This window comes from Arachis ipaensis, chromosome B6, assembly GCF_059453495.1.
Source record: "Arachis ipaensis isolate K30076 ecotype BB chromosome B6, ASM5945349v1, whole genome shotgun sequence".
Taxonomy (NCBI): Eukaryota; Viridiplantae; Streptophyta; class Magnoliopsida; order Fabales; family Fabaceae; genus Arachis; species Arachis ipaensis.
In genome coordinates this window covers 106370873-106396630 of record NC_142441.1, presented here as the reverse complement: position 1 = coordinate 106396630, position 25758 = coordinate 106370873, and the positions used below count along the sequence as shown (strand labels likewise).

At 34.1% G+C, this 25758-nt stretch overlaps 1 pseudogene; it reads left to right on the top strand.

Moving 5' to 3' along the window:
- LOC107647067 (cytokinin riboside 5'-monophosphate phosphoribohydrolase LOG7-like) overlaps window positions 1–25758 on the top strand; it is a 96776-nt pseudogene that overhangs the window by 57668 nt on the left and 13350 nt on the right.

Genomic DNA, 25758 nt, shown 5'->3' with positions numbered 1-25758 from the left:
GGGTTTTGTGTGATAAAATCTGTTCTTGGAGGTGTTGATACCTTGAGAGCTTGTGGACAAGTGGTTTGGAAGTGCTCCGGTTGAGCTTGAGAAATCGGCTAAGGTATGGTTTCGGTTTCCCGTATCTAATATGTAATGTGGTAGGAAATACTTAGGCTAGAGGCCCTAAGATAGGCATTGAATTGTTGGTGTTGTTGAATAGTTGAGATATATGATGTGTTCATATATGTGATTATGAATATTGATGCATTGATTGTGTGATATATGAGAAATGCATGTTGTGATATATGCTTGATGGATGATTGAGGTTGAATTGATGGGTGGTACCATGTTGATGGTGAGTATGATGATGATTATGTATAATGATGGTTGATTGGGAATGATATTATTGGAAATTGGGATGAGAAGGATGTATGACATGATATTGTGTTTATCCTTTAGCCATTTGATTGAGAAGTGTTAGAATGGTTGGATGTGATTTTGGGAATTTTGGTAAAATGTCAATGTGTGAGTTGAGGATGGCTTGTTGTTGATTTTGGTACATTTTGAATGATTTCAAAGAGAAGGGTTGAAATTGGCATGTTTTGATTGATCTTGAAAAGAGTTGAAAGTGGCTTGTTTTGAAAATGGCACTTTGTGGTTTTGAATGAAAATATGGTTTTTGGGCATACTTTTACAGGACATAACTTGGACTACGGATCTTTGATTTGTGCCAAATCTGTTTAGAAATGAAATTGGATCCGGAATGTCCATGCCGTTCGAAAAACGGGTGAAAAATGATTTAAAATGAGAGAGTTATGACCGTCGAAATATTGGGGGTTGAATCTGTGAATTCTGCAGCTTTTAACTTAGAAAATTTTTAGCAGAATGACCCCTTGCGCGTAGGCGCACTTGGCGCGTACGTGCCGTTCTTCGAGAAAGCATCATCCACGCGTGCGCGTGGTGTGCGCGGGTGCGTCGATACGCTGCATCGAATGCCCAGCCATTTTCCAGAGAGTTGTGCTAGAGTTGTGCCAGTTTTGTGCCTGGGGCACAATGTATTCGCGCGTATGCGTGGCTGACGCGTGCGCGTCGTTTGGCTAATTTTCAACCCACGCGTTCGCGCGTGTGACGCTTGCGCGTCGATGAGTTTTAAGGCCATCCACGCGTGCGCGTGGAGTGCGCGTATGCGTGGACCTGTTTTCATCCCAAAGTTGATTTTTGAGTTTTAAAAGCCAAATTTCATACTTCTAAGCCTCCGATCTCACCACTTATATCTTAAATCATTATGATATGCCTAGCATGAGGAAAAGGGCTAGTGAATGTGGTAACTTGCGAGTGAAGCAAGGGAAAAATGAATGATCAATGAGGATCAAAGATGATTATGTGAGATGCGGATAATGGCGGTGGAAGTGCTTGATGTGCCATGGGCCGAAGGGCCGTAATTGTTAATGAATTGGCTGGTTATGGATTTAACCGTATGCCGGATGGCTAGATTATTGCCGTGTTACGGCGGAGCCATGATTATGGCTAAGTATAAATGCATATATGCTGTTGAATGAATTGTGAATGTTTGCACTTCCACCATCGGAGATGAGGGTTTCCCTGGGAGGAAGCAGTGGCTAGCCACCACGTGCTCCAGGTTGAGACTCGAAGCTCTTTTGACCCTATGTCGTAAGTGTGGACGGGCACTGTGAAAGGCCCGGATGAGCTCGCCCCCATAAATATTCACCAGTGATGGTGATGGATAAATATTCACTAGTGAGGGTGATGGATATGGATCATGATTATGATCAAGTTTATGATGAGTATAACTCGAGTTGGGGATGCACGACAGAGGGACAGTCCAATGGTTAGCTACCAGGACTTGTCGGGTTGGCTCTATAACCGACAGATGATATCATCAGCCACTAGGGACAGGCATGCATCATAAGCATACTACATGAATTGTTTGAGATTGCCTATTTGACTGCATATTACTTGCTATTTGTCTAAATGCCTTAATTATTCTTATTTGTATATCTCCTGTCTGATATAACTGTGTTTGCTATATTATACTCCTGCTGGTGGTTGGGAGGTCTGAAGGAATTGGAAAGGGAAGTATTAGTTAGACTGAAGAATCTTTAGTCAGTTGCCACTTACGGTTTAGCTTGTTTATAAGCTTTGATATTATCTGGAGGAAGTTCTAGGATTGCCTTCAGCTTTCCTCTATTATTATGTACTATATATGTGGAAGCTGTTACCGTGCTGGGGACCTCTGGTTCTCACCCATGCGGATTTTGTGGTTTTCAGATGCAGAACGCGAGGCTTCTCGTTGAGGCATGCTGGAGACTTCCGGATTAGCGAAGATCTTTGTTCTCGGGGCTCTGTTTTGGTTTATATATCTTGTTTAGATACTTTTATCTCCATTAAATAATACAAACTGTGATGACTCCTTCTAGAGGGGATTTTTGGAGAATAGGTTTTCTGTATTTGTGTCCCTTTGGGTTTCCTTTGGGGTTTCCTTATTTTATTATATGTATATATTGCTATGCTCGGACCGGTTATCTTCGCAACCGGATTTTGAGTCTTGATATTCCTATTTTTGACACTCTTTTGTATATATATAATCTTGCGTTAGCTTGTCCCTGTTTGTTACGTTATCGATCAGAGTGTTGCGTTTTCGAGTTACGGTTTTTGTTTACCCCTTTTTCCACAAGGCTCCTAGTTATAATCAATTATTCGTACTACTATACGTACTAAATTTTTGTTTTAGAGGTCGTAATACCTTGCCATCTCTGAATTATGACTTAAGTATAAGACTCTGTATGGTAGGGTGTTACAACTATGAGAAGTTAAGAAAGGATACTTATATATTTGGAGTAGTGATAGAATAAATAAATCTATTTACATTTTATTAACATAAAAAGTGACAATCCAAAAAAATTAAAAAAAAAAATCGAAACCAAAAACAGAAATTTTTAACTCGTGCGACGTAAAGTAAATTACCCGTATCTGTGGCTTCTGTACCATTATCTGAGTTCTTTTTATTGTTATTTGTTGAAAAACAAAAATTCAAAAGTACAGTGAAAGAGTAATATACATATACATACTAATAATTTAAAAAAAAATGTTAGAAACTATTAAAATTTATTATTTTTGTTTATTATTTAATTATTAATTTAATTTTTTTAATTTAATTTTTTTAGTATAATAACCAATAACATACTTTATTTTATATTTTTAAATATATATTCATAACTAATTAATGACAAAAATAATAAATTCTATAGCTATCTAATATCCTTCGTAGAGAAGGATGACCTCCTTTGCAGCTGGTTAGAAGTTTCTAGAAAGTTAATGCCTCTTGGGTTTTGGCTCTTTAAAAAAAAGGACGTTATAAAGTAGTTTTTGCGCAACAATTGGAACCACTTCATTTTTTCATTTTCTTTTGTTTTACTTTTATTACTTGAGCTTTGAAGTTTTAAGACAACCTATTTATAATTAAAAAAATCTTTGAAGAAGTCATACTTATTGTTTATGTATTTTTGTGTACTCCTATATATTATTTGTAGATCTATATACTATATAGAGATGATAATAATGGATTAAAAACATGGGATTGAAAAAAATTAAAGAGAGTTCGCCGGGAGTTAGGCAAACTTACTCTAAACAAAAAAAAAAATCATATTTAGGAAATTAAAGTTCAAAAATAGTTTTTGAAAAAATATGAAATTTTTTTATTTCTGAAAAAAAATCCCTTACTATATACATTGCATGTTTGTATTTTTTTATATATATATTTTTTTATGGTATAAAAAATAAATTTATTATTTTTTATTAATTATTTTTAATTATTTTTGTCAATATAAGAAAGATATTTAATAGTGTATTGTCACATTAGCAAAAGAAAAAATAATTTTTATATTCATTACTTAAAATATTATTTGAATACATCAATCTAATTGAATGATCGTATAATTTTTTTAGTCAATGTAATAAAATTAAATAAAAATATTTTATACACATAAAAAATTAGTCATTAAATTAATTATCAAATATTTAGGTATAAATACATATATTATTTAACTTATTTTTAATATGTATTTTAAGGACTAATTGGTTTATGAAATTTTTTTTGTTTTTTTTAATGATTTTTATTTTTAAACTTTTTACATTTTAGAAAATAGTTTAAAGAAAAAAATGATCATATTCCCATTAAATTGAAAAATACACCTTCACAATAATAAAAAAAAATATTTAAAAAGACATTGAAGATAGACAAAAAAAAATTAAATTTGACACTATATTAAAATTCAATTAAAAAAATATAATCAGAAATTTTTACTTTTAAATAAAATAAAGTGTCAGAATAAAAGGGCAATGAAAATAAATAGAAAAAAAAGTAGTGTTTTTCACTGTAAATAAATGAGAATTTAATTTTGATGTGAGATACAAAGATAGAAGAGAAGAATTTAAAATATTTTCATAGTTTCTATCTAAAAAAGCTGAAAATGTAAAAATATTATTTTTAATTTTGTACTTTTTAAAAATATTTTTGCTAAAAAATAAGGTTCAAATACTCAACCAACATATTTTTATATTTTATATTCATTTTCCTTTAAAAACGAAAATGAAAATAGTCAAACCAATCAGCCTCTTATATTTTGATATATGCATTCTATATTAGTAATAGTTCTCGATTTTTTTTAACACTAAGTATAGTTGAAAATTAAATTATATCTATATTGTTAACCATGATATATGATGATGACATTATCAATTGATTTAGAATAGTCAAAATAATACTTTATTTTAAATATTTAATGGCCAATATATAATGCATAATTAGTGATGAGATATTACATGATAATCATAAATATATAATGCATTAAAGTTAATGCAGATAACAGGTGATCCAATTGGGGAAGTGAGAGTGGTAGCTAACATGCATCAAAGGAAAGCTGAGATGGCTCGTCAATAAGCTGATGCCTTCATTGCCCTCATTGGTAACATATTTCTCATTCTAGATAAACTAATATCATTAACTAATATACATTATTGTTAGATATTTTGGAAAATAAAAAAAACACTTAAAATTAAGAAAAGAAAATCATATGAAGGGTTAAATTTGTTTGATGTTTTATAGGAGGTTATGGAACCCTTGAAGAGTTGCTGGAAGTTATTACATGTGGGGTTCGCAATATATACTCTATTCGTAAGTATCCAATCTAAACCAATCTGTTTAAGTAGGGTTGTCTATCTTATCCGCAACGAGTATGTTAGGATAGAGTACGAATTTATCTGCAAGTAGGATAGGTCAGGATACGGGTTTAGAGTATACCTTACCCTATCCTATCCGCACTCCTAATAATATATATATATAAAAACTCACAATCTTCCTCTTATAAAAATTTGAAATAACCACTAAACTAGTTGATGATCATATTATTTGTAATTTTATGTTAGATTTTTTTAAAATTTTATTGTTTTTAATTTTAATTTGAACTTAGTTTTTTATTTTTTATTTTATTAATATAAAATTTAAAATGGTTAAATTTTATATTTACTTAAAATTTTTTTATTTTTTTACGGATAGAGTCGGATAGAATAAGGTTTAAAAGTTTAAGGTGCAAGTAGGATTAGAGTTGCGAGATTCTCAACCTGCAAATAGAATAAGATAGAATTTAAAAAAAAAATTTAATCCACGAATAAAATTAGAATAGAGTCCAAATCTTATCCTGCCCTGCCTATTACCATCCCTAATCACATGGACTCAGCTTGGAATCCACAGCGAACCCATAAGTTCTAACATACACCTTTTTGTTCCTTTTTTTTATTTCTCATTTTTTAAAATTAAATCCTTGGTTGGACAGTTAAGGGTGTGTTTGGGTTTACGTTGGGAAATAGAAAAGCCCGTTTGAATGTCTTGAACGTTCCATTGTCATGTTTGGCAACTTTTTGGAACCCCTAACCCAGAAGTGCTTTCACCTCTGAACGTACGTTTAGGTGAAGCTAAAAATTCAAGCTTCTGCGTTCACGTTGGAAAAGTTAATTATTCTTGGAGAAATTAGATAAGAAACTTATTCCATATCTACCAATTGTACCCTTCATTTCTTCTATAAAAAGGATGCACATAACCACATAATTTCACACTTTCTGTATGTTCTTGGTTACAAATTTTTTTTCCAGAATTATTTTCATCATTGCCAAGGTAAAGATTTTAATATTTTTTTATTATTTTTAGTTCTTTCTTTCATATTTTGATTTTTATGTTTTTTATTATATTTTTTATTTATATGATAAATATTTTTCATATCATTTTTTTATGTTATTTTTTAATTTTCTATTGTTATATTTTTATTGTATTTTTTATTTATATGACAACTATTGTTGATATAAATTTTTATTTTTATTAATTTTTATGATATTTTTATTATTTTTTGTTTATATAAATTATTTTTTTATCTTTTATTGTACTATATTTACGTTGTGTGTAAAAATTTTTTTTTATTTGATTTTTTTATATGAGTTTTATTTACTTTTTATTATAATTTTTTTATTCATATAATATATGTTGTTGGTTGTGATAATTATAAGTAACAAAAGAGTTATAAATAATAAAAATTTATAGTCCAAAATGACACTAGATTAAAAAGTACTAATGACACTAAAATAAATTATAAAATATTTTTTTTGTTTAATATTATAAAATGTATAGTACTCCCTTTTATATTTTTATTTCTTATTGTTTTTTAGTTCATATGAATTTTTTTTATTATTTACTGTTCTTTATGTTTAATATGTAAAGTGTCTTTTTTATTTTTTATTCGACAATATAAAATTTATAATTATAATTCTCATATATTATATTTTATTGTAACTTTTTTATAATATAAATTAATTGATCCCATTAAAAAAAGACAAATTAATTAAAAAATTATTAATAAGTATTAATAAAATTATGAATGTTGGACGTCAAAAAAGTCTTATATTGTCAATTTTTATATGCTACTTTAATTTAGTAAGTAAATATTAACATTATTATAAAATGAATTAAAAAGATTTATTCAAATATCTAAAATAAAATAATATAATAATATTTAAAATTATTTTAATTGATGTCTCTTTTAGTAATTTTTCATCTAAAAGTGATTTTGAACAGTATAATTCAAACAACATTTATTTTACTATAATCCATTTTGACATAAAGATTGCCAAACATAAATCACGTTAACACAAACTTACTTTTTATTAAAATCAAATTTGCAAAATCAATTCTATACAAACTCCCATTTACAAATTGTAATTCAAACACACACTAAATAGTGGATTGGATAACAATAATGACTTTCTTTTGGTCAAAGGATTCAATTGACTTTAGTTACAAACTTCGTTGACCGAAGTATTTTATTGTACCCAGTTCAATTGTACAAACTTCAAAAATCTTTTTGGCCACCTCTTTATTGGAATACCGCTTGCTTGTAACAAATAATGAAACGAAATCCTATGGATAAATGTCTAAAATAATCTCTAAATTTTAAATCGTTATTTAATTTAATTTTTAATTTTTAAAAATGATCAGTTAAATTTTTAAAATTTAAAAAAATATATTTTTATTAGTCTCTTGTAGAAGTATTGTCTAAACATTAATAATGTGATATTTTAGTTGTTTGTTTATGTGTACTAAACTTAAATTTGATTTAAATTGATATCTGAAATTATTTAATAATACTCAAATTAGTCTATTTTTAATTATAAAACTCTAATCCCTAAATTATTGTCTTCTCTTCTTCGATCTTTCTACTGTCTTCTCTTCTTCGACTTTTTCATTATTTTTCAATTCATCTTATTTTCTCGTCTGCATAAGTGATGATGGATGGTGGAGAGAAAAGGCAAAGTAGCTCAAATAGAAACAACTCTGCAGGGAGACCTTATGGCAGCAAAAGAATGTGCAACAGGAAAGGTAAGAATGCCGTTTTCTATAATTGCAGACTTTGGACAATGATGAAGTACTCAACGACGACAGAGAATCCTGATAAACTATTTTATAGTTGTCCAAACTATGAGGTAAGATTATGGGCTCTAAAAATGTTAAGATGATTTTACTTTGAGTTTGGATTCACCTGTGTTTTTTACTTTGCAGTATGAAATTCATTATAATTTTTTCTATTGGGTTGATGGCGGTGAAGAACCAGTTTGTGCGACACCCATTCCACAAAAAATTTTATATGAGTTCAATTGGAGGATGACAAACTTAGAAAGTGATGTTAAGACCTTAAAGATGATGACCATTGTTACCTTCTTAAAAGTGAAAAATATATTTTAGCTTAATGGACGAACCTGCAAGAATACATATAATTTAAATCTGTGTTGAACTTAAAATTAATCCAACCACGTTAACTTGCAATTAAAATAGTTTTTAGGTAAGTGCACTGATGTTGTAGTTCAGGATGAATATGAATTGGAAGATAGCGGAGAGGTCGAAAAAGAGAAAAAGACAGCAGAAAAATTGAAGAAGAGAAGACAATAATTTGAGGATTAGGGTTTTATAATTGAAAATGCACTAATTTGAGTATTATTAAATAATTTCGGGTACCAATTTGAATCAAATTCAAATTTGGTACACATCAGCATATAATTGGAATGCCACATCATTAACGTTTAGACGACACTTCTACAAGGGACTAATAGAGACGTATTTTTTCGAATTTCAAAAATTTAATTGGTTATTTTAAAAAGTCAAAAGGCTAAATTAAATAGCGATTTGAAATTCAGGAACCATTTTAAGCATTTACTCGAAATACTATAGATATAAACTCTAGTCAAAGTGATTGTTACGGTGTCATCCAATGTTTGTGCCCATCCTGTGCCATTTTTAGTTTTTGTCAAATTGTGACATGTCTTGTTTTGACAATATATATATATATATATATATAAGTTTTGTTATTATAATTTGTTAACTAAACTTTTAATTTTAGTTAATTTAAAATGAAAATATATAAAATTATAAATAAATAAAAAATTTTGTTATATAAATATTAAAAGATAAAACACTAAATTATAAAACGGACAAATTCATTCAACTGGTTATTTTGACGAATTGAGTCAAATTGGCATTTTTTAACTCATAAAAAAAAATATTAATGGGTTCTTTCAATTTTAGCACACTATTTGTGGCGAGTTGGTTCAAATCTACTAATCTGCTGACTTTGATTACTTCAGGGGATGCATGATTTGCAACCAGATGAAAAACTGGTGTGTCATGTTAGACGTCCTAGACGGAATTCACTTTAAAATTGGAAAAAAGGCAAAAAGAAAATGGTAATAAGATCGATAAAAAAAACTTTAAAAAAAGTTTAATTATTTTATTGGTTTTAATAGTTTTATGAAATTTTCTATTAGATCTCTATATTTTTTTCTTTTTAATTGGGTCTTTGTACCAATTTTTTTTTTAATTAGGTCTCTTTTGATAGTAATTGGCTTAATTGTATAGAGACCCATCTAAAAAAAATTGGTACAAGGACTCAAATAAAAAGAAAAAAAATGTAGGTACTCAATTAAAAAATATTTTGGTGCAAGGACTCAATTAAAAGAAAAAAAGTATTAAGATCTAATTAAAAATTTTACAAAATTATAGGAACCAATATAATATAGTAATTAAACCTAAAAAAAAAGTATAGGTCAACAATTTCTAATCAACTAACTTTAAATAACTATAATTAATAATTATTAATTTTATATTTTTAAAATAAAATTTAAATAATTACTAATTAATTAATATAAAGTATAGTTCAAAAATACTTATTGGTTCATTGTTGGATAGATCTTTATTGATTACCTAACGGAATTGAAAAAATTAAAAGAAGGTTGAGAAGTCAATAAAATTTATTATTTTTTATTAGTAGTTAATTATTAATATTTAAATATGTAAGATAAAAATATGTTATTGGATTAATATAATAAAAAATATTGGATTAATAACTAAAAATAATGATTAAAAAATAATAAATTTTGCTGACCCTTAAACACTCCTAAAAAAAATTGACCTTATATCTTAGGTTATGTTCAATTAGCTTTCAGCCTTTCACCATATGATACCTGTTCATACCCTTATCCAAAAAATATAGCCAAGTCTACAAGGAATAAAAGTCTATCCAACAAAGGTGGTCTCATCTACTCCTACCCGCCCTTATAAAGGTTGGGTATGACGACGGTAGTTCAGTCTTACTTATTTGAATAAATAACTAACTCTTAAGATATCTCTTATCCATCTAGAAGGGAGATCTAAGCAACTTATGTAAGATCCCTAATTTTGAAAGGTTATTAATTAAATATTTATGATCTATTATATTTTTTTTAGATCATATTTTTAGAAATTTTTATCATAAGTTGAGTAAATTCTTATTTATTATTTAGAGTTCTTATAAAAGAAAATAAATAACGTAGGTTCGAGTTCTGATTGTTGCATGCCGCTTAAATGTTGAGGTGGTTGCTGCATCGTTCCTTTTATTCCAGTAAGTGTCTCTATCTCGGAATCCTCGCCATTAGTTTTCCGTTATGCATTTTAAGATTTCCGTGATATTAATGTTTTTAGGAATTAGAAAACGAGTTTGCATGTTGCGATTGAGGCTGTTTCTGCTATTGAGGAAGCAAGCGGAACTAAGGTTTCGGTTGCCGTTGATTTCGAGTCGAGGGGAAAGGAATTCCTAGACGTGTTTGGGTTGTGGTTTCGCTTATCAAGGTAGGGGTTTTTATAAAATTAATTTATCTTAAAGTGAAATTGTTATAAATTGATATGACGAGCGAAATACTTTTTTTTTGTGATTATGTAAGTCTTATGCATCGTCTGATTTGTTTTGGATGAATATGGTTGTCTGCTTGACTGAGATAATATTTAATTTTGTTAAAATTGAGATTTCTGATTGATTTGGCTTAAAATGGTTTTGATATCTAAAGTTTAAATTTGGTTCTATTGAAATCTGATTTGGTCTTGAACCCTTTGGAAAAGAGTTGAGGATTGGTTTGGTTGGGACCCGAAAGGGTGGCAAAGTCCAAATTTTAGAGGAGATGCTGCCGAATTTTCATAAAAATTTAGATTTTGTTTTAAAATGTGATTTAGAAAATGATTTGGATTTGAGAGGTTCTATGAAGTGGTTCTTGGTTTATTAAGAAATTGGTGTTTCGAGTTTAAGCTGGTTAATAAAAGTTTATGTTTCCCGATTGATTTAAATATGAAGGGGTCTATGTTTTGAAGTATTCTTTAAATTTTAACTAAACAAATCCGAGCCTTTGGAAAAGTTTCCGATTTAAGAATGAAAAGAAATTGGTCTTTGGGCTTAAATAATTTTAGTTTTGAAACTGGTTCGGAACTTTTGGCTTGCATGCTTTGGTTTTGATTTTAAATCTTCAATTTAATTGTTTTTAACTTAGGTAACTATGATTCTGAGGATTTTTAAGAAATGAGGCAGGTTATTCTTCCCTAGGGTCTTGAGTCTTTGCCAAAGTTGTTGATTAATAACTCTTGATTTCAAAATTATGGAGCGAATGATTTGAAAACGGGTGATTTTGATCTGTCAGAAGAGATTTTGAATTTGGCTTGGCAAGATGTGAACTAAATACGTTTGTGATTTGAAAGTGGGCCAAGAATGATTTTTGAAATAAGATTTTGAGTCCGAGTGACTGTGGGTGTTACTAAGAATATGATGAGGCATGGCAAGGTCTGGTGGTAATCTTGCTTGCGTATTAAATTGGAAATATGTTTGGATGGCAAGTTGAGGGTGAAAATTCCCTCTCTTGTCGTAATGTGAATGTGGGAAAGGTAGAAAGGCACTCTCCTTCGTATTGTATCCCCATGTTCTTCTCTGGTTGCAAGGTGAAAAGGCACACTCCTTCGATGTGGAAAGGTACTCTCCTTCGTGAAACCTCCAGGAGAAGGTGGAAAGGCACTCTCCTTCGTTTATGATCCTCTTGGAGATGCGCAACCTAGAGACCAATGTCTGGGTTAGCTACCAGATGTGTTAGGTTCTGGTAAAGTAACCGACACGTGAGCTCATGGCCAGTAGGACAGGCATGCATCATACTGCATTTGTTTGCCATTGTTTGGGTGTGCTTAAATTGTTTTGGTTTGCCTACCTGATAAGTTCTGCTTAACTGATAACTGTGATATTTGTTGTAACTGCTCTTTAAGTGTGTTTGCCTTATATTTGTTTGTGCTTGTGACTAATTTCTGTTTTAAGTATTGGTGGTGAGTTAATTATGGTGGTGATATATGTTGTTGGGCCAGAGGCCGTGATGGGTCAGTGTAAGTTTGATAATTCCAAATATGAATTCAGATTTTGGCCATTTAACTAAAGATTCTTGAAAATGTTTAGATTATTAATAGTTGGTTTTAAAATGATTCATAAGACGAGCAACGATCACGGTATTATGAAAACAGTTTTGTTTTTACATATCTTATTATAGCAATTCACTAACCCTATGGTGAGAACCAGCGAGGACGATGTTCTCACTCCCCTACAAGTTTTTCCTTTTCAGGATATGGATGACGAAGTTCGGAAGAGTCTATCTCATTTCTGTTTACACGATATTTTGTATTGTTTTAGCATTTATGTTTTCCTCGCCCTTAATTTTACAAGTTTTCACAAGAGGGATAGGATTCTGATTATGCATTGCTTGTAATATTAATTCTATGTAGATATATGTATATGTATCTTTTGTAAGTATTGTGGTTTGTTTTGTAAATGTGGTTGTATGTTATCAGATAAGTAACCTCTTGAGCGGTTAAACGGTTTAAAAAATTTGAAATAGGCTCATATTTTAGTATTAAATAATTTTAAAAATCGTCGTAATACCCGAGCTATCAGAGTGGCGCAACCAGAAGCATGACATTTTGATAGTTAGGGTGTTATAACTTTCCTAAAAAAGGAAAACGACCATCCACCATTCAAGGAGGAACTACTCTAAAAGATGGTTATCTTTTCTACTATAAATACAGTGACACACTCAGGTATATTCAGAATCCAATCTACAAAAAATTTGCTTAAACCCTTGCTAACTTAAGCATCGGAGTCCGTTGCAGGTATCACCCCCACCTCCTGACTTTAAGCTTGGACTGCGGCACTTCGGCATTAGCAAAGTTGGATGCTGCCCTAAAAGGAGTCTGGATCTCACGTTCAAGCCCAAATCCATCAGTTTCGGAAAACTCTCGGAACATTGGCATCGTTGTTGGGGATTTGGAAGTCTACACATACTCATGGCGGACAATCAATTTGAAGAGGGTCATACAGCATCTGAATCAGAACCAAAGCCTCACAACAATGACTGAGCACTCGTGTTACCTCCGAAGAGGGTAACGTCGGAGAGGGTACATAAGAAAATCCACCACTGGGGTGAATCCATTCGAAAGATCACGGGGCTTGTACACGGGCACAATGGTCAATTGGAGCAACTCGAACAGGAGATTGAGCGACAACGCGAAGTAGAAAGAGATCTGCGAAAGAAGGTACGATGCCGAAGAGAACTAAAAGAAAAGCTCTCAAAATTAGAGGCCAACCTTAGAACTCGGGCTGATCAAGGGAAAGCCCTCTTTGAGGAGAAGATCCATTCATTGAAGAGATCATGTGAGCTAGGGTTCTTTGAAACTTCAAAAGTCCCAACATGAATCTCTATGACTGACCCAAGGCACCATATTAGCAATTTTAAAAGTCAGATGTACCTAGCTGATGGGTTTGATGTAACTCGCTGTGAAGCTTTCCCGACCACGTTAACCAAAGCAGCAATGAAGTGGTTTGATAGCTTACCACCCAGGACAGTGACATGTTTTGAGGAAGGACAAAATCAAGCACGCTCTAAGTCTCCTAGGGGTTAAACAAGAAGTCGGAAAAACTCTTCAAGATTATATGGAAAGATTCAACAAAGCATGCTTGAAAATACAAAACTTACCTCCAAAATTAGTAATAATGGGGTTGGTTAACAGTCTTAGAGAAGGGTCATTTTCTCAATCTATATCTAAGCGATATTCGACCTCTTTGTAGGAAGTACAAGAACGGACGGAGAAGTACATTAATATGAAGGAGAAATTCCAACTTAGAGAGCCAATTCCAAGGCAAAACTGATAAACCCCATTTTTAGGGTTTATTTTGTGTTGAATTTAGAGAGTTTTATCATCTTTTCCCACATTTATTCAATAAAATAGCATGGTTTTGTAAATTCTCATTTAATTGTGCTTAAGCGTGAAAACATGCTTTTTAGGACTTAAAATAGCTAAATTTAATTCACCTTGATTCTATTAGATGCCTTGATGTGTTTGCTAAGTGATTTCAAGTTTAGGAGGCAAAGATTGGATTGAGGGAATGAAGAAAAAGCATGTAGAGATGGAGAACTCATGAAGAAATGAAGGAATCAAAAAACTGTCAAGCCCGACCTCTTCGTACTTAATTGATCATAACTTGAGCAACAGAGGTCCAAATGACGCGGTTTCAGTTGCGTTAGAAAGCTAACATCCAGGGATTCTATATAAGATTTGCCATAACTGCATCACGTATAGGGATGCGTACGTGCACTGTACGCGTACACATCGATGTTGCATGTGATTCACTAAATGCAAACTCGTGGCCAACGAATTCTAAAGCATTTTGGGCCCAATCCAACTCATTTTCTGATGCTATTTAACCCAAGGATTGAAGAGAAAACACATGAAGAAGTTACCAATTAGTTTAGTTTAGTTTTCACATGCTTTTAGTTAGGTTTTCTAGAGAGAGAAGCTCTCTGTTCTCTCTAGAATTAGGATTAGGTTTAGATCTAGATCTACTACTTCTTCTCTCTTAATTTTCCTCTTTCATCTTCAATTGTTCTCTTATAGTTGTAGCCTTCTACTTCTCTTGTAATTATTTTGAATTGTTAGTTGTAGTTTATGGATTCTCTTTTGTAGATCTACATTTCTTCTTCAATGTCTTTGTTGTTTCATAATTGTTTTCTTTTCTATTGTTGATTCTTTGCAATTAGTAGTTGTTAGATTCTATTCTTATTGTCAATTTATCATGCTTTTCTTTTGTGCCTTCTAAGTATTTGATGAAATGCTTGGAAGGATGTTAGAGTAGAATTTTATGTTCTTGGCTTGAGATGGTAACTTAGGAATTCTTGAGTTACTAATGTCAAAGTAATTGATGATTGGGAGCCATTGACTCTAGTTCTCACTAATTGAATTAGTGGAGAGTTAGGACTTATGGACTTGGATTGATATAGCTCATTTAACTTTCCTCTACCACTAGTTAGAGGATGATTTAATGGGATTGATCCTTGCCAATTCTCATGTTGTGGTTAGTGATAAGGATATAGATCCTTGACCACCAAACCTTGCCAAGACCGCTTTGTCATTTGATTTCCATTGTCATTTACTTTTCCTGTTTCTTATCCAAAACCCCAAAATATACAACTCATAACCAATAATGAGAACACTACCCTGCAATTCCTTTGAGAGACGACCCGAGGTTTAAATACTTTGGTTATTAGGATTATTAGGGGTTTATTACTTGTGACAAACAAAAATTTTTGTATGAAAGGATTATTGTTGGTTTAGAAACTGTACTTGTAACGAGAATTCATTTGTGAATTCTAAACCGTCAATTCTCCAATCATCAAAAACCCTCCTACAAAGTTCGGGACAAAGATAAAGAAGCGAAGAAAAAAGAGGAATATAGCTCAGAAAAGCCACGAAGATATCATAACTACACCACACTCTGAGTTTCTCTCGTTGACATCTACAGAAAAATCTGTCACACTGAAAAACTTTCATCTCCTCATTCTATTAAGCACAAGAAAGCTGAAAGTCAACGGAGTATTGTGAGTACCACAAACTATATAGGTATTCCACTAATGATTGCTATGATCTGAAAAATGTGATAGAGAAACTGGCCAGAGAAGGTTGGTTAGACAGATACCTTACGAATAGGTCCGGCAATCCAGGGAAAAGGAAGATAGGTGATAAAGACGGGAATCAACTAGATCAGCCATCACAAATCTCTAACAGACACATTCACATGATTGATGAAGGATTTGCAGGAGAAGACATAATGAAGTCTTCTCGAAAAAGGCATCTAAAAGAAGTCTACCAGGTTAGCGAGGAAAATGAAGTGCCCAACTTACCTATAACCTCGTTCACTAAGGAAGATGCCCAAGAGGTGACTCCTGGTCATGACGATCCTGTTGAGATCACAATGACACTTGCCAATGCAAACCTCCGCAGAAATATGGTAGATCATGGGAGTTTGGCCGATATATTGTTTAAGACTGCCTTCAAAAAGCTTGGATTAGATGAAAAGGAGCTGAGGGCTTACCCGGATAACCTCTTCAGGTTAGGCGATACACCTATCCAACCCCTTGGTTTTATCTCATTACATACCACTTTTGGTAAGGATATGAAATCAATAACCTTAAGTGTTGACTATATTGTGATCAACATGGCATCAGTCTACAATGTCTTAATAGGTTGGACAACCTTAAATCAGCTAGTTGCAGTTATTTTTACACTTCACCTATAGATGAAATTCCCGACCCCAGAAGGGATCGCCACCGTCAAAGAAGATTAAAAGTTAGCAAGAAAATGAGATAATGAAAGCCTAAATCTACGAGACAATACAAAGGGTAAGGAGGTCAACACTATTAAACTCGGCAGTGTCCAAGCACGAGAAGAGCTATGACCACAACCCGGCAGAAAAATAGAAGAGGTTCAAAACGAAGATCAGGCAGAGAAGACAACAAACATCGGGGATAACCTTAATGAAGGATTAAAGGCAAAACTTGTTGAATTCTTATAACAAAATGCCGACCTCATTCCTTGGAAAGCCTTTGATATGCCTAGTATACATCACCACCTTATGTGTCATAAGCTCACTGTTTATCCAGGCTCACGACCTATTCAACAAAGGCGGTGGAAGCTCAGTTCTGAAAGAACACACGTCGTGGAAGAACAAGTGCAAGCTCTGCTAGAAGCTGGGTTCGTAAGAGAGGTAAAATACCCTTTGTGGCTAGCTAATGTGGTACTTTTGAAAAAACAAAACGAAAAGTGGCAGATGCGCATTGATTATACTGACCTCAACAAAGCTTATCTTAAAAACCCATATCTCCTCCAAACCATTGATGCCTTAGTAAATTCAGCTTCAGAATATAGATACCTTTCCTTCATGGATGCGTATTTGGGTTACAACCAAATTCCAATGTACAAGCTGGACTAGGAAAAGACCTTTTTCATCACTTCAAAGGCTAACTATTGTTATGTGGTCATACCTTTTGGATTGAAGAATACTGGAGCCACATATTAATGATTAATAAACAAAGTTTTCTCACCTCACCTTGGAAAATTAATGGAAGTATACGTGGACGACATGCTTCTCAAGAATAAAAAAGATGCCAATCTCTTGTCCGACTTAACCGAAGTATTCAGCACAGTAAAAAAGCATGGAATGAGACTAAATCCCTCAAAATGTACCTTTGCAGTGGAAACTGGGAAGCTTTTAGGCTTTATGCTCACCTAAAGGAGTATTGAGACCAACCCAAACAAATGGAAGACAATATTAGAGATGAAAACCCGACCTATCTCAAAGAAGTCCAACAATTAAATGGAAGGCTGGTAGCCTTATCTAGATTCTTGGCAGGATCAGCTTTGAAGTCTTTACCCCTGTTCTCAATACTCAATAAAGGAAGCCGATTTGGAAGGCTCTGACCTTATTTTCAAACTCATACTATAAGAGTCCGAACTAATCAGTCTATGAAGCACATCTTACAAAAAACGGATACGTAGGTCAGATGCTACAATGGGCAATAGAGCTATCTAAGTTCGTGGCTGAATACACTGAAACTCTTGGAAGCCCTGCAGCCAATAACTTATATATAGATAGATCATCCAACAAAGCTGGAAGTGGAGCAGGGGTTATTCCGGAGAGCGAGAAGGAACTCGGATAGAACTTTTATTGAAATTCGAGTTTCTAGCCTCCAACAATCAAGCCGAGTATGAATCCTTATTTGTTGGCTTGAGGCTAGCCAAAGAAGTTGGGGCAGTAAAGTTGATTGTGTTTATTAATTCTCAAATAATAACCTCTCAATTTAATGGGACCTATCAGGCTAAAGATCCCAACATTAAGAAGTACTTAGAAGAAGCATAGGAGCAATTAGCTCAATTTGCGAACAAAGTTGTGTTGGCCGGGTTAAAATGCATACTACAAGTTGCAAATGGAGCATGGGCAGAGGAGCTTCCTCAAGTCTTGTGAGCATATCGGATAACCTCCCGGTTAACAACAGGAGAATCTCCTTTCCGACTTGCTTACGGTATAGAGGCCATGATACCTATAGAAGTCAATGAAGAATCTCAAAGGGCTAGATTCTATGATGAGATAGGAAACATTCGAGCTCAATGGGAAGAACTTGATCTCCTCCCAAAAGTCCAAGAACAAGTTCGGGTAAAAGAAGAAGCATTGAAATAAAGAATGACCTTAAGGTACAACAATAAAATTATTAGGAGAAGCCTTGCTACAAACAACTTCATACTAATCCGAAATGACATCGGAACACAGAAGTCAGGCGAAGGAAACCTGGCTGCAAACCAGAGGGGACCTTATAAGTTCACCAAAGTCCTAGAAAAAGGTTACTATAAAGTGAACGACTTAAGGGGAAACGAGCTCCCAAGGTCGTAGCACGCATGTAATCTAAAAAGATACCACAGTTAGGAAGTGCACGTTTCTCCCTAGTGTACTCTTTTTTCCGACTTCATAGTTTTCTCTGGAGAAGGATTTTCCTAAAAGGGATTTCAATGAGGCACCATAGCAAGGGTTAATGGGTTAATAAAAACTCTTAGTAACAAAGCTTATGTAAATCTGTTTTTTCTTATTAATAATAATTCATTTTTTCATTTAGTTTCCCATTCAAACGCACTAATTTAAGCTCGAAAAATCACAAAAATGATTGCCCAACCTAGATGGTCTGCAAAATGAAGCGACGAGGTACAAATTAGTGTAAGAAGTTACATAATTAAGTAGATCGTGGTCCGATCTCATTTGAAATATAAAAGTGAAAGAGTTGGACCTAAAACGAATCGCAAAAGTAACTTAACAAAACCGACTACTTAAAGTTGGAACACAATTAAGGGAAATAACATTAAAGATCCAATATAACGACCAAGCCACTTTGACCGACGTCTTCAGGGACTTAAAAAATTAGAATCCAAAGTTACCAAGTGACTCAAAATCATTAAGTCACAGAAAACTGAACTACGCCAACTAATAGAGGATGAAGGAATATTCATTCATGCAAAAAACCACCACATATTCAAGTATTGGAAAAAGATTTTTTTAGCAGTAAAGCAAATTATTCACACTACAACTATTACAAAAAAAAAATCAAATTATTCATAAAAGACCCACAAGTTGGGTCATACAAATTCTGAAAATTGAATTACGAAGGAGTGATTTGTTAACCAGAACTCATGTTGGAAACGTCTTTGGTCTGCGCAGAAAGGGTCAGGAGAGTTTCTGGTTGAGAAGGAGTAGGCTCATCGTCCATACGAGTAGGAAGGCTCTGAGAAGCGCCTTCAACTTGAACTTCTAAGGCCTTCAGATAGGGCATAGGAACACCTTCCTCATCATTAGGTGCAGGAACGATCTTCCCATTAGCTACAATATTGTCGGGACTGATAAGAGAGAGGTCAGACTCGGGAGCTATAACTCAGAACTGAACCTTCAGATTTTCTTCCAACTCATCCATTCCTTCAACAATAGTCCTTTCCATCTCTACATATTTTTCCCTAAACTTGACGACCTCATCCACCAACTCAAGCTTTTTCCCGAAGACCCTGGTGTAACTCTCCTCGGACTTCTTTTTTAAGCTCTCCGCCATAGTTAAGGCGGCCTCATATTGCTTTACCCTTTCCTGAGCCTTGCCAAGGTCGGAAATAAGTACCTCTTTCTTGCCCTCTAACTCCTTTTTTGATTCCCTTAACGATGCCACCTTAGCTTGTAAATCAATCAAAGTACGCTAAGTGGCACCAAGGGGTCTTCTCTAATTCCCTCAGCAAAGTTGCATACACTCCGGCCATCCGAACTCCGCTCCAGGCAAGTACTTGAAGATGGCTTTTTACGAAAACATCATCCATGCTAATATAGCTATGGAGAAGGATGTGTTTCTCACTCCAAGCTGTTGCATTAAAGTTCTGCTCATAAATACCTACTGATTTTGTAGCCTTACGCCTTTTATGGTTCGGCTCGGGATTGGAAGGTGGAGGAAGAGTTGTTTACTTTCCCGAGCTAGAAGGGGGGAGTCGGTTGAGGAGTCGGGCCGACAATAACTTTTACCGAGGCTGACGCGCCTAAGCCCGATTTAAAAGATGAGAGATCGCTATATTCACTAACTTCTTTTAATTGGATAGTTCGGGCAACAACAGTTTTTTTGGCAGACTGAAGAGTTTCCTATGCAACCGACTTGGGAGTCATCTTTTCTGTATGATATCAAAGTCAGGTCACATTAGCCACCAAAATAAATCAGCAAAATCATATCTATAAAATAGAAAGAATGCTACCTAGCTCGAGTCGGATTTGGCTCGGATTCCCCAAGTATTTTTCGATATCCAGATAAGGAGCTCAGCCATAGTATTCCTGGAATAAGGCGATGAGCGGATAATTTATACGCTTTTTTGCATTGTTTTTAGTATGTTTTTAGTATATTTTAGTTAGTTTTTATTATGTTTTTATTAATTTTTATTTAAAAATCACATTTCTGGACTTTACTATGATTTTGTGTGTTTTTCTGTGATTTCAGGTATTTTCTGGCTGAAATTGAGGGACCTGAGCAAAAATCTGATTCAGAGGCTGAAAAAGGACTGCAGATGCTGTTGGATTCTGACCTTCCTGCACTCAAAGTAAATTTTATGGAACTACAGAAGCCCAATTGGTGCGTTCTCAATTGCGTTGGAAAGTAGACATCCTGGGCTTTCCAGAAATATATAATAGTTCATACTTTGCCCGAGATTTGATGGCCCAAACAGGCGTTCCAAATCAGCTCAAGAATTCTGGCGTTTAACTCCAAAACTGACACAAAAGCTGGAGTTAAACGTCCAAACTGGTACAAAAGCTGGCGTTTAACTCCAAGAAAAGTCTCTACACATGGAAGCTTCAATGCTCAGCCCAAGCACACACCAAGTGGGCCCGGAAGAAGATTTCTGCATTAATTACATATTTTTGTAACCCTAGGCTACTAGTCCTCTATAAATAGGACCTTTTACTATTGTATTTTCATCTTGGTTCTTCTGGTTCCCCCTCTAGGGCCGAAGCCAATGACCACCATTATCACTTTTGTATTTTCAACGGTGGAGTTTCTACACGCCATAGATTAAGGTGTGGAGCTCTGCTGTTCTCCATGAATTAATACAAAGTACTATTATTTTTCTATTCAACTCAAGTCTATTTCTTCTCCAAGATATTCATTCGTTCTTCAACTTGATGAATGTGATGATCCGTGACACTCATCATCATTCTCAACTATGAACATGTGCCTGACAACCACCTCTGTTCTACTAGCAATGGCTTGAATGCGTATCTCTTGAGTTTCTAATCTAAGATTGGAACCTTCGTGGTATAGGCTAGAATTATTGGCAGTCATTCCTGAGATCCGGAACGTCTAAACCTTGTCTGTGGTATTCTGAGTAGGATCTGGGAAGGGATGACTGTGACGAGCTTCAAACTCGCGATTGTTGGGCGTGTGACAGACGCAAAAGGATCAATGGATCCTATTCCAGCATGATCGAGAACCGACAGATGATTAGCTGTGCGGTGACAGCGCATTTGGAACATTTTCACTGAGAGGACGGGAAGTAGCCATTGACAACGGTGATGCCCAACATAAAGCTTGCCATGGAAAGGAGTATGAATGATTGGAAGAAGGCAATAGGAAAGCAGAAGTCCAGGGGGAACAAAGCATCTTCATACGCTTATCTGAAATTCCAACCAAAGAATTACATAAGTATCTCTATCTTTATTTTATGTTTTATTTATCTTTTAATTATCAATTCTCCATCACCATCTGAATTCGCTTGACTGAGATTTACAAGGTGACCATAGCTTGCTTCAAGCCGACAGTCTCTGTGGGATCGACCCTTACTCACGTAAGGTATTACTTGGACGACCCAGTGCACTTGCTGGTTAGTTGTGCGGAATTGTGACAAAGTGTGATTCACGTTTGAGAGCTCCAAGTCCTTTGGCGCCATTGTTGATGATCACAATTTTGTGCACCAGGCGACTACACTCTCCTCGACCTCATCCAAATCATCTAGCCCATACTTAACAACTACAGGGTTCTTCTCCTATTACAAGCTAAAAATAGGCTCATCCCTTTCATTCAGAAAGAAAGGTTGGACACCCTCAACGGAATAGATCTTAAAAAAAGTAAATTTTCAAGTCATAAAATGAATCATCAAAAATGGTGAAAACCTTCCTCCTTTGAACAGCTCAGAAGGAGATCTAGCCATGTTTCTTGGAGTTCAAGGGTTTGGTAAGGACAAAAAGATAAAAGAATACCTTCAGAGAAGGCAGGATGTCAAGCTCCCAACAAAGAAGTTGATAAATCTTTAAGAAGCCCAAGAATTGGGATGAAGCTGGGAAGAAACAACCTTACAAACCCTAAGGACATCGGATTCGAAGTAAAAAAAAAGGCTAACCCCTAATTTCGTAAAAAAAACACTAGTATACATATATGAAATGGCGTTCCAAGTTACTAAGTCGAGGGAAATACACCATCTCCTCAGGACTGGCAACTAAGATCTCATATCTACGCTCATCCACTCGATTTTCATATAACCTATGGTGCCTACGAAAGATATCGACATACTCTCTATCAATAACAAGGATGGGAGTAAGAATAGATATATCTACCCAGGTCAGATCGGATGTAATTTTAAAGGACATGTTGTGAATAACTGGCCAAGATATATAAACTATACCTATAATGCAACAAACAGGAAATCGTCACAACAAGTCAAAAAGTCGGGTAACAATCACAAGAAGTCGAGTCATCGTCAACAACACCAACAAATGATTATAGTTCTTACAAATTCTCATAAATATAACAATTACCATCACATTATTAGATACAGAAATGGTTCCATCTTCAACAAATAAAGTTGCACCATTTGGGGCAAAACAGTATAAAAATCCCACACTTAGGTTGATCGATGGCAGTAACAAATGTTCAAATTCAAGAAAGAAAAAGAAGCAAAGTTTTCCAAAGAATTTCTCAACAGACAAAGAAACATAGCCAAAAGTCATAACAACGACATCACCCAAAACATAAAAACAAAGACAAAAGTTCAAAAAATAAAAACGCTAACTTGAAGGAATGCGAAGCGGAAAAAGGGGCACTTGTAATAGCAAGACACAAAGGTTCCACTCCAAAGTACAGACAAAGCTTTCCAAGACTCAAGATAGAGAAAATCTTTAATGCAAGAATGGATGCAAGAAAAGTAGTTGAAGGGATTTGTTGAAAGAAAGAAGACGATGAAGTGCAAACGTTTCAGAAAGAAAGGCGAAAAAGAAAAAAGAAAAATAAGTTTGAGTATTTATAAGACACTAGGGGCAAAAGGGTGATTTTACGATCCCTCATTTATGGCGTGAAATTACCAAAGTAACCACAGAGTGACGTGCGCAAGATATGAAAAGACATAACATCTTTTCATTTAAAATATGTCGAGTACCTGATATAATACTTGAAAGGCAGTCTATCCGATCTAATACGCTAAATCTGCAAGGAATCAGCATGATCTATAAATGCTTGAGCCCGACCTTGTAAAAATCGGACTCAAATAGGGGGCACTGTTCATATCTTGGCCTAAAAAATATAGCCAGACCCAAAAGGAATAAAAGTCCACCCGACGGATGTAGTTTCATCTACTCCTACCCGACCTCATAAAGGTCGGGTGTGATGACGGCAGTTTAGCCTTACTTATTTGAATAAATAACTAACTCTTAAGATATCTCTTATCCATCTAGAAGGGAGATCTAAGAAACTTCCCTATAAAAGGGGAACGATCATCCGCTATTCAAGGAGGAACTACTCTAAAAGGTGGTTATCTTTTCTACTATAAATACAGTGACACACTCAGGTATATTTAGAACCCAATCTACAAAAAACCTGCTTAAACCCTTGCTAACATAAGCATCAAAATCCCTTACAGGTATCACCCCCACCTCCTCACAAGAAACTCGAACGGCGGCACCTCGACATCAGTAAAGTCGGATGCTGTCCTAAAAGGAATTTGGACCTAACGTTCAGGCCCAAATCCATCCATTTCAGGCAATCCTTGGAATAATACCCATACCTATGGTTTTGTAATACGTATATTTAGGATATATATTGTAAGACCCAGAACTTTGAAAAAGGGGCCATCATGAGCTAATTTCAAATTCAGTATTTCTGTAGTATAAAAGTCGTCGTAATGTCCGATCTATCAGAGTCGCACAGCCGGAAGCGTGAGCTTTGGTTAGTTAGGGTGTTACATTATGGTATCAGAGCGGTCATTCCTGTAGAGCCTGAGGAATAGACTGACTATGCTTCAGTTGCATAATCTGAGTATGCAATAGTCTTGTCGAATGACGAGAATTAGAGCTTTATGCACATGACGATCTATTGATTAACGCTGTTAGTCTTGCATTGCATAATTCTTGGTATTAATTTTGGCTGGCTTAATACTAGTGAATTATGTATATGAAAGCACTAATGGGTTATCATAGATGATATGCGGGTTTTGGGTAAAACGAATCGCGGGTTTTGGGAACGTTGGAAATTATTTCTCGAGGCTATTCAGTTGTGTATCTTGGATTCTGTTCGAGTCGACCTGTTCTTTCATATCCTAACTTGAAGTTCTTGTTTGCTAATCATTTTGAAAAGTAGTTTGATTTTTCAACTCTATTCCTCTATTCATATGCATTATTGTTTGATCTTAATTGCATATGCTTGTTTGCAGTCCTTGTTACATCTATCTTCCTCTGTTTGAGTTCTTCTTGACTCACGTATTCTTTGATATAACTTTGAACTTGTCTTAATGCGCTGTGCCTTTTAACTCCGGATTCTGAGTCCATTCTTAGAGAAATTGTTGATTTAGTTTTTCTCTTATTTGACAGTGATTACAGCCAATTTTGAGATTTTTATAAAAATTGCTGTTAATTAGATATATACTTATCTGTATATATAAAACTTTGAAGATTACTTACACAGTTTAACAACTATCTATTTTTAATACCTCGCCTGTACTTTTACTGGTTTATGGATTGCACTTACTTTAAATAAAATTTGACTTTCTAATAATTTTGCTACAATTCCAATGCATATCTTTATGTGATTATGTATTTCGGTATTTTTCAAAAATTCTGGAGAGAAAGGGATTTTTAGTTTTTATTCTGGTTGATTTTCGTTGATAAACTTTACCTAATTTATTTTTGGCTTGAGTTTGGTTTAGCATACTACATTGTTTATGCCATTGTTATTCTTTTGAAAATGTTGGACTCATAGCTTTCTTCTTACCAACGGACTCATTCTCTTTTAAGCTTTTCATCTCCATGAATGTCATACTTGATTCTGTTTTAATTATTCTTCTATCTCTTGTGAGCACTACAACCAATCTTAGTTTCCTTCTCTGGTGAATCTCATGCCTAGTGGATATTGTTCGAACTCCCTTGATTTGAGATCCTTCCTTGTATGGCTTGACTCCTTTCTAAGTACATCCTAATTTTCTTGAATATCCTTCTGAGATGGTGATTTCAAGTA